Genomic DNA, 12,277 nt, shown 5'->3' on the forward strand with positions numbered 1-12,277 from the left:
GTCTATGATCCATGATGAAGTAAAGACCTCCTTATCTCAAATTTCCACCCCCTCTCAGGGACCCGCCTCCACCTAAAAGGCGAAGGGAACCCTCTCCCTCCTTATCTGACCCGGAGGTAACAGGGGAAGATGCCTCTACATCTAGTGCCTGGGAGGACGAGGAGGCTTCCTCTGATATTGACACTGCTGAGTCAGAGAGGAAATTTTGTTTCTCGCTAGATGAGATGCCAGACCTTCTAAGGGCTGTCCGGGCCATGATGGGGATAGAAGACACCCCAAAAGCCCACTCTATACAAGATGAGATGTTCGGGAGACTCCGGGTTAAGAAAACCCGTGTGTTTCAGATTAACGAAAATATTCGAGACCTGGTTCTGGACCCTGAGAAACGGTTGGGGGGTATCCAAATCCTTCAAGAACCGGCTATTATTCGATTCTAACGAGGGGAAGATCTTCAATGAGACTCCCAAAGTGGACATTCAGGTCGCTAAAGTTAATAAAAAAGACTGCCTTGCCCTTTGAAGATACCTCATGGATAGGAAGGCGGATAGTCTCCTGAAGAAATCATGGGAAGCGGCCATGTTTAATCTAAAAGCTAACATCGCGGCCACCTCGGTAGCTAGGTCCATGTGGTTGTGGCTTAACGAGTTAGAATCTCACATTAGAGATAATACCCCCAGGGAAGAGCTACTTAGGTCCCTCCCCTTATTGAAGTCCGCTACAGCCTTCATGGCAGACGCCTCGGCCGAATCTGTTAGATTCGCCGCAAAGGATGCGGGGCTTTCCAACGCTGCCCACCGCGCATTGTGGATGAAGAGCTGGTCGGGCGACAATACTTCAAAAATGAAGCTATGCTCCATCCCGTTCTCATGGGAATATGTCTTTGGGCTCAACGTACCTTTCTTCCACCAGACAAGATCAAAAGCCTCCAACTGAAGATTCGTCTGTTTCAGAACGGGAGGTCTTGTCCCATAAGGGAAGCCATGAGCCTCCTGGGCCTTCTTTCGTCCTGCATCCCGTCCGTTCCCTGGAGTCAGACGACAGTCTCCCTGAACTGGTGGAAATGCACAGCCAACCTGTCCTTGGGTGTCGCTTGGGAGAAGACCCCCTACATCCAAGTTCTTACGGATGCAAGCGAAAAAGGATGGGGTGCAAAAGTGGGAGATCACTTCTTTCAGGGCTCCTGGATTCCGATAACCCGCTCCCAATCTTCCAACTTCAGGGAGCTGGAAGCGGTCCGAAAAGCTCTGAAAGCAGCAGAAGTCCTCCTTGTGGGTCATCACATAAAAATACTTTCCGACTTTTCTTTCATTCGTTGTTAACTAAATTGTTTATACTCACTATGTTAGTAGAGCTGACATGGTCTGTAAGAATATTGGCACCCATTATGCTGCTGCCATCTGCGAATGGCTATTTATTGATGCATGATTTTTTGTCCAGACCGTATGCACTCTCAATAAAAAGAGTTTTGGTTATAAAAATACTTTCCGACAATACAACGACAGTAGCATACCTTTCTCATCAGGGAGGCACGAGATCGGAGAAGCTGATGTCCATCGCAAGAAAAATCTTCGACTGAGTCCCGCGTGAGGTCCATCTCCACAATTCATTTGAAAGGGATACTAAACGTGGAGACAGACCATCTCAGTCGCCAATTGATAGACCATACCGAATGGTCTTTGAATCAGGACGTGTTCCAGACTCTGGTGGAAAAGTGGGGCACTCCACAGGTGGACCTGTTTGCCTCCAAGAAGAACGCAAAGGTGCCGACGTTTTGCTCATTGAACCCTCGAGACAACCCTTGGGCTCTAGATGCGCTGACGATTCCTTGGGACTGGGATCTCTGCTACGCATTCCCACCCTTGCCTCTGCTTCCCAGGATAATTCAAAAGCTCAACCTAGAAAACTCTACTCTGATCCTAATGGCTCCCTATTGGCTGAAAAGGAGCTGGTTCCCTTCCTTAAAGACCCTATCGATAGAAGATCCATGGCCTCTTCCCCCCCCCCCCCCCAGAAGGGACCTTCTTCATCAAGGGCCGATACTTCACCCAATCTATCCTGAAGTCCAGAGGTTGAGATCCCAAGGGCTCTCTGATCAGGTGATTTCTACCCTAAAAGCAAGTAGGAAGAAAGTTACCTTCTCAATATATCTGAAGATCTGGAAGCGGTTTTGTTCCTGGAGCGGCAGTCCTGCCCCAAATCTAGAGCCACACAATTTCCAGAAGATCTTAGATTTCCTACAGCAAGGACTTGAGTTGGGTCTTAGGCCTTCCACTCTGAAGGTACAAGTCTCGGCGCTAGCCAGTTTTTTTGATCAAGATCTAGCCAATCATCGCTGGATCAGGAGATTTATGAGAGCTGCTTCTCGACTTCGTCCCTCCCTGAAAACCAGGATCCCCAATTGGGACCTCAATACGGTGCTCACAGGCCTGACCCTCGCCCCGTTCGAGCCCTTGGCCAGTTGTTCTATCAAACATCTTTTTCTAAAAACAGCCTTTTTAGTGGCCATCACGTCCGCAAGAAGGTTAGGCGAGATTCAAGCTCTATCCATTCAGGAACCCTATCTCCGTATCACCGATGATCGAATTGTCCTTAAATTAGATCCGGGGTTTTTGCCTAAGGTAGTATCAGACTTCCACCGTAACCAGGAGATAGAATTACCTTCCTTTTGCAGTAATCCCTCTAATGATGGGGAGTCTAGCTTCCATTCTCTGGATGTGAGACGCTCAGTCCTCCGATATCTCGAGGTATCTAAAGATTTCCGTAGATCCAATAACCTATTTGTCCTTTTCTCAGGTAAGAATAGGGGTCTAAAAGCCTCCAGGTCCTCCTTAGCTCTGTGGATCAGGGATTCCATTTCCTATGAGTCTCAGGGCCTTCCTTGCCCCACAAATCTGAGAGCCCACTCTACTCGAGCTATGTCCTCCTCCCAAGCCAAGCGGGCAGGAGCTTCCCTTAATGATATCTGTAGAGCTGCTACCTGGTCTAGCATTCACACCTTCACTAAGCACTATAGGTTAGACTTATCCAGTTCAGACCTGTCTTTTGGACGTAAGGTCGTTCAGGCGGTCGTCGTCCCCCAGGCTATAATTTTTTATATCTCCTCGTAGCCGTCGTGGTGATGAGGTGGAAAGCCGTAATTAGACTTACCGGTAATTCAGTTTCCACGAGATCACCACGACGGCACGTATTTTCCCTACCCCTTATTAAGCCTTCTTGGGAGGTTATGAAGTAATACCCTCTTGATTTGTTATGCTTTGTTCTCACCACTTATTTTTGTCTCTGTAATTTTGGACACACTGGTGTTGGTGGTGGGAGGGGGGGGGATTTAAACCCTCTCTCTGTTCCTGCCCCTACAGAGGTCAGGGGTCAATCTCCTCGTAGCCGTCGTGGTGATCTCGTGGAAACTGAATTACCAGTAAGTCTAACTCCGGCTTTCACACGAGCATGTCCGGATGCATTGCGGCAAACCCGCGCGAGTAGGTACCCAATTGCAGTCAGTTTTGACTGTGATTGCGTTCAGTTTTTATCGCGCGGGTGCAATGTGTTTTGCACGCGCATGATAAAAAACTTTAATGTGGTACCCAGACCCGAATTTCTTCACAGAAGTTCAGGTTTGGGTTAGTTGTAGTGTAGATTGTATTATTTCCTCTTATAACATGGTTATAAGGAAAAATAATAGCATTCTGAAGACAGAAGTACAATAGGGCTGGAGGGGTTAAAAAATAATTTAACTCTCCTTAATCCACTTGTTCGTGCTGCCGGCATCTCTTCTGTCTTCTTCTTTGAGGGATAGGACCTTTGATGATGTCACTACGTTCATCACGTGGTCTGTCACATGATCTTTTACCATGGTGATGGATCATGTGACGGACCATGTGATGAGCGTAGTGACGTCATCAAAGGTCCTATTCCTCAAAGAAGAAGACAGAAGAGATGCCGGCTGCTCGAACAAGTAGATTAAGGAGAGTTAAATTATTTTTTAACCCCTCCAGCCCTATTGTACTATGCATTCTGTCTTCAGAATGCTATTATTTTTCCTTTATAACCATGTTATAAGGGAAAATAATAAAGATCGGGTCCCCATCCCGATCGTCTCCTAGCAACTGTGCGTGAAAATCGCACCGCATCCACACTTGCTTGTCGATGCTTGCGATTTTCACGCAACCTCATTCACTTTTATGGGGCCTGCGTTGCGTGAAAAACGCACAATATAGAACATGCAGCGATTTTTCACGTAACGCAAAAGTGATGCGTGAAAACGCCGCTCGTGTGCACAGCCCCATAGAAATCAATGGGTCCGGATTCAGTGCGGGTGCAATGCGTTCACCTCACTTCAACCCCTTGTGAAAGAGGCCTAACGCTGTGCGATCCTGTCAGAGGAGCAGAGTTCGGAACGGGAACTGCCACACGCAGCGAGTTTCTCTCATTGTGTTGCCACACGGCCAGGTTTCTGCATGTAGTTTTGCAAGCCAAAATCGGGAGTGGATCATAAAAGGAGAAAGTAAAAAGGACAGGTATGACTTTTTCACTTCTGGTTTTGGCTTCCAAGACTGCATGCAGAAACCTGACTGTGTAGCCATATCCTAAGAACAGAATACCCGAGCTGCAGTATCCAGCATATACCAGACATCAGGTGTCCGTTGAGAATGCCTGCATATTGCACGACTAAATACCGCTGCGTGTATTTCATTTATTTATTAATGCATACTTATATTATATTTTTTTTTTTGCTGGAATCTGAGATGAAAGCTCCTGCTGGAACCTCCACCACAGATGTGAACCTAACTTTTCAGTAGCCACTGCATTAGCATCAGAATTACGTTGACATCAGCTTTGCACAATTCACTACAGGTGATATTACAGCTTATCTACTCCCTCCTGACCCCTGCACAGGTCACAGAGCATGTCTAGAAAACTCTGCCATAGAAGTCAATGAGTTCCCCTCCTGACCATTGTGTCTAGGGCCCATGGGGCTGCTCTCAAAGAACAGGAAGTCTTGACAAATGTTAGGCCTAGTGGTCAGGGTGAAAACTGCAGGATTTTAGGCCATTTTCTGATAACGCATTCCCTGTAAATGCAGCACGGCAGGACTTGAAGCGGTGTCGCCTCCATGTATACATTCCCTGTATCTCTGCCCATAGCGTTCCTCTGGCACGCCATTATTACACTTTAGGGCTTGTGGTTTCCTAGCTTGTCGTGACCTTATCTGTCTTCCTTTTAATAAGTATTTTGTGATTGCTCTGTGCTTCCTGCCATCTGCCCTACACACTTGCCAGTATATTTATATTTGTTTAGCTGGCTTTATCGCAGCGGTACATATGATACAGCTGTGTGTCGGTAGAAGGCCTCTCCCATGTGGTAAACCAGAGATGGACCGCTCGCTGAAATTAGTCTCTTAACCCCAGAACTCATAGGGTGTGTGCACAGAGAAAGCGTTAAAGCACCATTAACCCTAAAACTGCCACTGGGAGGCCATGTCAAGTGGAGCTGATGGTGCACATTACACTATGGTGTGACATCTATTCTAATGGCCGGTATATGGGATGAAATCGTGGAAAAGTTACGCTCAGTCTTCAAACCTTTTATAACTTATGAAGTTTAGTATTTTGTATGGCCACTGTGTGGCACTGTTCGGAATCTTCTCAATAATGCCTCATTCACACGTCCGTGTCCATGATGAAATCCCGTGATAAAATGGTCAGTGAAGGATTTATGTGTCCGTTTTTTGCTCTCCATGTGACATCAGTGTTTCACGAATACTGTACAGCTGAAAATGAATTTTCATAGCATCTCCAACTAACATTAATGGGCATAATCAAATCTTGCAAATAAAGCTATTATTTTAATCAGCAGGATCAACCCTACCAGGCAGTGTGCCTGGATTAACATTTTCATAACCAGTCCTGAAAAGGCCTTAAAGGGGTTGTGCTGTGCTACAATGTTGGTGACCTATCCTCAGGATATCTCCATCAATATCGGATCAGCGGGGGTCCGACTCCCAGCACCACTGTTTGAAGAGGTAGCAGCGCTTAAGCAAACGCTGCTTCCTGTTCAAAATTGCCTGCTACATAGTCTCCTTTGTAGAGGCAACGCAGTATAATTACAACTAGGGATCGACCGATATTGATTTTTTAGGGCCGATACCGATACCGATAATTTGTGAACTTTCAGGCCGATAGCCGATAATTTATACCGATATTCTGGGAATTTTCATTTTTGAAAAAAAAATTAAAATTCCCACAAATCTGCTGAAAATTAATGTTTATTTTTTTTTTTTTTGTAAATCTTTCTTTTTCATTTATATTTAATATTTTGGTGTTTTTATTTTTATTACTTTTATTTTTTTTTAAACTAACTTTTAGCCCCCTTAGGGACTAGAACCCTTGTCCTATTCACCCTGATAGAGATCTATCAGGGTGAATAGGAGCTCACACTGTCCCTGCTGCTGTGTGCTTTGTGCACACAGCAGCATGGAGCTTATCATGGCAGCCAGGGCTTCAATAGCGTCCTGGCTGCCATGGTAACCGATCGGAGCCCCAGCATTACACTGCTGGGGCTCCGATCGGAGGAGCAGGGGAGAGGGAATCCTGTGGGGGGCGCACTGCGACTGGGGTGGGGGGGGGGGCGCACCACTGCTTAATACTGGGGGGGGGGCGCACTGCGCCACCAATGCTTAATACTGGGGGGGCTTGGGGGGGGAGGCGCACTGCGCCACCAATGCCTAATATTGGGGGGGAGGGGGGCGCACTGCGCCACCAATGTCTGATACTGGGGGGCTTGGGGGGGCGCACTGCGCCACCAATGAAGCTTAATCTCTAATTTATTCATATACAGGAGGCGGGAGCTGGCTGCAGAATCACATAGCCGGCTCCCGACCTCTATGAGCAGTAGCTGCGATCCGCGGCACCTGAGGAGTTAACTACCGCAGATCGCAGCTACAGCTCATAGAGGCCGGGAGCCGGCAATGTGATCCTGCAGCTCCCGCCTCCTGTAGATGAATTAATGTGATATTAAGCTTCATTGGTGGCGCAGTGGCCACAGCCCCTCCCCTCCTCTTGTCCCCTGTCCTCCCATTGGCTGGAGCGGCAGCAGCAGCACAGGGGGAGGAGACACTGCTCCTTCTCCCCTGTGCTGCTGCTGAGGGAACACGGAGAGCGCTGTCAGCAGCGCGATCTGTGTTCCCAGGACGTTATCGGAATATCGGCAAAATAAATGCCGATACCGATAACGTTCAAAATCCTGAATATCGGCCGATAATATCGGTAAATCCGATAATCGGTCGATCCCTAATTACAACTGCTCCGTCCCATGGGATGAGCAGTTACACTGGGTCAAAGCTGCGAAGAAGATGGCGCACTCATAATTTCAAAGCGAAAGCAGCACTCACACGAATGCTGCTACCTATTCAAACATCTTATCAATAGGGCTGTTGGGAGTTGGACCCGCTGATCTGATATTGGTATGTAATCCTAAGGATAGGTCATCGATATTGTACCTCTTCACAGCCCATTTAATGACCAGACACTTTTTTTATGATTTAGCGCCTGTGGTGGTTTAATGGTCCTAAATTTGGTATTTGTTGAACTGACAAAATAATTATTGCAACCTTTTTTACGTGACATCTAGGGTTTTATTTTATTTTTTATGTTTCGTATAATTTTTATTTTTGTATTTATTTATTTATTTTCCCTTTATTTAGGGAAAATCTTCATTTTTTAACTACATCTTTGGTTTTGGTTGAAAACAGAAATACACCCATATTAGGCATATTTCTGGCGCAGTTTGCGGCACAAATGTCCTTTGTGCCACAATCTGCGACTTCTACCCCCTCACGCCAGTTCGAAAAAAGTGGAAGGGGACGGGCCACTTTTAGGTGTAGAAAATTGTCTAAATGTAAGACAGCTAGGAAGCGGCCATGTGCCTCTACATAACTGCGGTGGATCCACTGCCAGTGCAGGGCTTTTTAAGACTGGTGTCTGAAACTGCGGTCTTAATAAATGTGCTCCATAATATGTCCCCTAAGATGTCATTAAAAGATCTCTGGGTGACGCTGACCCATTCTCCGGGTAAATCTTGACCCATTTACTTCAATGGGGCTGTGCAGATGAGCAGTGATTTTTAACGTATCACTTGTGCGTTGTGTGAAAATACAGCATGTTCTATATTCTGCGTTTTTCACGCAACGTAGGCCCCATAGAAATGAATAGGGATGCGTGAAAATCGCAAGCAAGTGTGGATGCGGTGCGATTTTTCACGCATGGTTGGTAGGAGATGATAGGGATGAGCAACCCCGGACCCCATTAAAGTAAATTCACTGTATTATTTACCCTTCAAACATGGTTATAAAGGAAAATAATAGCATTCTTAATACAGAATGCTTACTAAAATGTGGATTGAGGGGATAAATAAATAATTAAAGGGGTTGTCCAAGTTATATTTATTGATGACCTATCCCCAGGATAGGTCATCAATATCAGATCGGAGGGGGTCCGACACCCGGCACCCCCTCCGATCAGCTGTTTGAAGAGGAGACTCGCACGTTGTCAGCGCTGCCTCCTCTTCACTGTTTACCTTCTAGCTGTTGCATCTGCAGTGGTGAGCAGGTGTAATTACACCCAAGCCTTCCTATTGAAATGAATGGGAAGGCTTGGGTGTAATTACACCTGCTCACCACTGCAGATGCAACGGCTAGAAGGTAAACGGTGAAGAGGAGGCAGCGCTGACACCGTGCGAGTCTCCTCTTCAAACAGCTGATCGGCGGGGGTGCCGGGTGTCGGACCCCCTCTGATCTGATATTGATGACCTATCCTGGGGATAGGTCATCAATAAATATAACTTGGACAACCCCTTTAACTCACCTTATCCAATTGATCGCACACCCGGCATCGTCTTCTTGCTTCTTCTTTCAGGACCTGCAAAAGGACCTTTGATGTAATCGCGCTCACCACGTGGTAAGCTTGGTAACGTCAGCGCAGGTCCTGCTGAATGAAAAAAGAAGATCCTTCTATCTTCATTCAGCAGGGCCTGCGCTGATGTCACCGTGCTCACCATGTGGTGAGCGCGATTTACGTCATCAAAGGTCCTTTGGCAGGTCCTGAAAGAAGAAGCAAGAAGACTATGCCGGCTGCGCGATCAATTGGATCAGGTGAGTTAATTTTATTTATTTATTTTAACCCCTCAATCCACATTTTAGTAAGCATTATGTATTAAGAATGCTATTATTTTCCTTTATAACCATGTTATAAGGGAAAATAATAAAAAACCCAGAACTTCAGTGAAGAAGACAGAGACGGACCAGTTAGTCATCACAACAGATGCCAGTCAGCAGGGCTGGGGAGCCCACATGGAGGGGAAGATGACACAGCGCTTTTCTGAATAGCAAGCTTTAAGGCTAGGTCTACACGACGACATTTGTCGCGCGACATTTTGTTGCACCAATGTCACGCGACAATTTTTCATAATGGCAGTCTATGGTGTCGCACTGCAACATGCAACATGCAATCCATTTGAGATGGATTTTTCTGCAAACTGTTGCGTCGCAGTCGCAGCATGTCGCATGTTGCAGTGCGACACCATAGACTGCCATTATAAAAATTGACGCGCGACATTGGAGCAACAAAAGGGCGCAACATTTGTCGTGTGACATTTTGTTGCACCAATCTGTCGCGCAGACCTAGCCTTAGATTTGAATGTTTGTCAAGAGATTCCTTGAGGGGGCAAGTAGAATTCGCCCTAGACTTAGATCTTCTGTCCCTCCTTGGGACTTAACTCTTGTCCTATCCAGGCTAATGCATCTGCCTTTTGAACCCATGGAAGAGATCTCCTTGAGAACATTAACACTCAAAACAGTATTCTTATTAGCTATCACTACTGCAAGAAGAATAGGAGAAATCCAGGCTGTCTCTATTTTGCATCCCTATCTTACGGTTTTAGAGGATAGAATTTTATTAAAACATGCTCCGGAGTTCCTTCCCAAGGTGGTGTCCAGGTTCCACTGTCAGCAGGAAATCACTCTTCCCTCCTTTTGTTCCCAGGCGACATTAGATAAGGAAAAATTGTTCCATAACCTAGATGTTAGAAGGTGCGTTCTACAGTATTTGGAAGCAACCAAGAATCTGAGAGTCAATCCAGTTACTAATACAATATCTGGGTCTTCACCGAGGCAAAGCAGCCAGCAAGACTTCCATCTCCAGATGGATAAAGGCCTGCATTACTTTAGCCTATGAGACTGAGGGGATTGCTCCCCCTCCTTCATTGAAAGCTCATTCCACCAGAGCATTGTCAGCATCCTGGGCTGAGGGCGCCTCAGCCTCATTGAAAGATATCTGTCGAGCAGCCACATGGTCCAACCCTTGTACTTTTTTTTTTTTTAAACCTTACAAGCTGGACGTTTCTACCAATAGAGACTTATCTTTTGGCAGCAGAGTACTATCTGCGGTGGTCCCACCCTAGTCATGTTGCCTATGTTATTCCTCCAGGTAGTGCCATTGTGGAGGCGTGAGGGAAAGACATAAATTACTGTTACCGGTTATTGGATTTTCCTTTAGCTTCCACAGCGGCACAGGATTCCCACCCTAAAAAAAAAAGGGGGGTGGGGATATTATGAGTCGTTTCTTTTTTTGCGGCACACTATTGAGTTTGAAGAACCTTATTTTAAGTGATATTACCTCTGTTTATGTTTCTACCAAATTATTCCTTGTTTCATGCCTATTCTGAGTCCTAGGTTAATAGCTGGAGAGGTAAGAGGGAGGGGCCCTTTATTGGCTGATCTCGCTATTGTTTCCTGTCCCTGAGAAGGCGGGCCAACCTCCAGGTAGTGCCGTTGTGGAGGCTAAAGGAAAATCCAATTACTGGTAAGAGTAATTTATGTCTTTTGCGGAACGGAAATACGGACATGCGGAAGCAGAATGCATACAGAGTAACTTCCGTTTTTTTTTTTTTTTTTGCGGACCCTTTGAAATAAATGGTTCCGTATATGGCCTGCAAAAAACGGACCGGACACGGAAAGAAAATACCTTTGTGTGCATGAGACCTTAGAGATTATAATGTACTATATGATGTCTGAATTTCATTTGTTACATTACATTTAAGCGCTATACACTGAGAAACGGGGAAGGCAGAAGCAGTAATTTGTTTTCTCCCTGGGGGCCTCGACTGTCACTGACAGCCGATTACTTGTATGGCGCTCCGTATTAAAGCTGTCACGACCGATATCCCAGCAGCAGTCGTGTCGCACCAGACGGAGGGGAAGGGGGACCCTAATCTACGGATGGGAAATAGAACGGCCACCCCTGACTAACCCTAAGCTGGCACCTGTCTGCCCTGATACCCTAGACGGGGTGTGAACCCGTGCGGCGAGCAGGATGCCTAAACCCTCAGTCACCCTAAGAAGACTAGACTGGGGAAAGGCAGATGGGAGCACTAGTCACCATCACTCATGTCTAGGAGAACAACAGGGGAAGACAGCAACAAACAAACAATCTACAGCAGAGATAGACTTATCCAGTCACGAGCAGAGCAGGTGATCCCAATAACGACAGTCCACGCCAGACAAGGGCTCCACAGCAATACCGTCAAACAATCTCCTTCAAAGGTCAGAATAGCACTGGAAGTAAGGACTATATCTGGCAATGACTGCAAGTTAAACCGAAACTAATATAGTAGCTGGGAGTGGCAGACAGGACTCACCTGAGAAGGATGCCTACAAACTCCCAGTCAGGACAAAAAGGTTCACAAGGCAAAACCCGGATGACATACCCTGAACCACGGAGCAAACTCACAAGCTATCGCGAGTAGCAAGTCGCTGCGACCTTCTCCTCCCAGACCTGTCTGGATCAGTCACAGTCGTGACAAAAGCCCAGCACAAAGCACTTTCCATGTACGGCACTTGGTCAGTAGTATTGATTCTGCTGACTGGTCCTCTGTAACACACTACCAGGTTCCCTTGCAGATTACAGCTGATCACTGGGGTTTCCAGGCAGCAGTGTCATTCCATGTAATCAGCCTTTTTTGGGAGGAACCCTTCATACAGAAAGAGGACAACCTCATTTATGTTTGTTATGTAGTATATGAAATAAAGTGAATTTGCTGCAAAATCTATACTTAAAGGGAACCTGTCACCTCCCAAAACCATCCTAAGCCGCCAGCAGTACCTGCGTGTAGCCCACAGTGTGTTTCTAATGTTGCCTTTCTTGCTGAAGGCAGATGCAGCAAAAGTACTGAAAACGTTTTTATCCCCTGCCCGGCGCGCTTCTCCACACATGCTTGATGTCAAGGA

Source organism: Bufo gargarizans, chromosome 2 (genome assembly GCF_014858855.1).
Source record: "Bufo gargarizans isolate SCDJY-AF-19 chromosome 2, ASM1485885v1, whole genome shotgun sequence".
In the NCBI taxonomy this organism is placed as follows: Eukaryota; Metazoa; Chordata; class Amphibia; order Anura; family Bufonidae; genus Bufo; species Bufo gargarizans.